This window comes from Mandrillus leucophaeus, unplaced genomic scaffold (genome assembly GCF_000951045.1).
Source record: "Mandrillus leucophaeus isolate KB7577 unplaced genomic scaffold, Mleu.le_1.0 Scaffold1582, whole genome shotgun sequence".
NCBI classification, from domain to species: Eukaryota; Metazoa; Chordata; class Mammalia; order Primates; family Cercopithecidae; genus Mandrillus; species Mandrillus leucophaeus.
The window spans coordinates 49,564-50,867 of NW_012101568.1; positions in this window are offsets into that span (position 1 = coordinate 49,564).

The window sequence follows — 1,304 nt, forward strand, 5'->3', positions numbered from 1 at the left end:
CTTGTGATCCGCCCGTCTCGGCCTCCCAAAGTGCTGGGATTACAGGCTTGAGCCACCGCGCCCGGCCGATTTTTGCATTTATATTTATAAGGGAGGTTGGTATGATGTTTTCTATTTTCTAGTGTCTTTTTATAGCCTTGATATCAAGGCAGTCGTAACCTCATAAAATGAGTCACGAAGTGTTTTCTCCTCCTCTTTGTGCAGAGAAGATTTAGAAGAGTAGTTGATTCTTTTATAAATGTTTGGTAGAATTCAGTGAAGCCATCTGGGCCTGGCCTTCTCTTAACTGAGCATTTCCTGTTTATGGATTTTATTTCTTGCATCAAATTTACCTCTTTATATTTTCTATTTCTAACATCTTTTTTTTGTATTTTCTTTGCCTATTTTAATCTAGTTTTTTGGCATACAGTTGTTCATAGTATTCTTTTTATCCTCCTTATTTCTATAAGGCCTGTAGTAATGTAACATCCTTTATTAGTCATTTTGTTAATTTAATTCTTCTCTCCCTTCTTTATCTAGCTAAAATTTGTTGACATTACAAATCTTCAAAAATTTTTTGATTAATTTTTTGTCTTTGAATACTATGTTTATCTGATCTCAGCTCTAATTTTATTGTTTTCGTCATATGAGTTTACATTTACTTTGTTCTTTTACTTATGCATTTAGGTAGAGAGTTAGGTTAATATAAATCTGTCTTTTTGATGGAAAAATTAACAGTTATAAATTTGCCTGTGATTCCTCTTTTTGCTGTATTTCTTAAATTTTGGTAGGTTAGATTTTTAATATCATTTGTATCAAAGTGTTTTTAAATTCTCATTATGGGCCGGGTGTGGTGGGTAATCCTGTAATCCCAGTACTTTGGGAGGCTGAGGTGGGCAGATCACTTGAGGTTAGGAGTTCAAGACCAGCCTGGCCAACATAGTGAAACCCCATCTCTACTAAAATTGCAAAAAATTAGCCAGTGTCGTGGCGTGCACTTGTCATCTCAGCTACTCGGGAGGCTGAGGCAGGAGAATTGCTTGAACCTGGGAGGCGAAGTTGTAGTGAGCTGAGATTGTGCCACTGCACCCCAGCGTGGGCGACAGAGCGAGACTCCATCTCAAAAAGAAAATTTTTTTTGTTATGATTTCTCTTTGTCCCTCTGTTTGAGTGTATTGTTTTATTTAAATCTATTTACAAATTTTCTAGTTTTCCTTTTGATACTAATTTCTCATGTTATTCCATTTGGCCAGAGAAAATTATTTGATTTCTTTTAATTATTTTCAAATTAATTGAGAATTGTTTTGTGACCTAATAATATATAA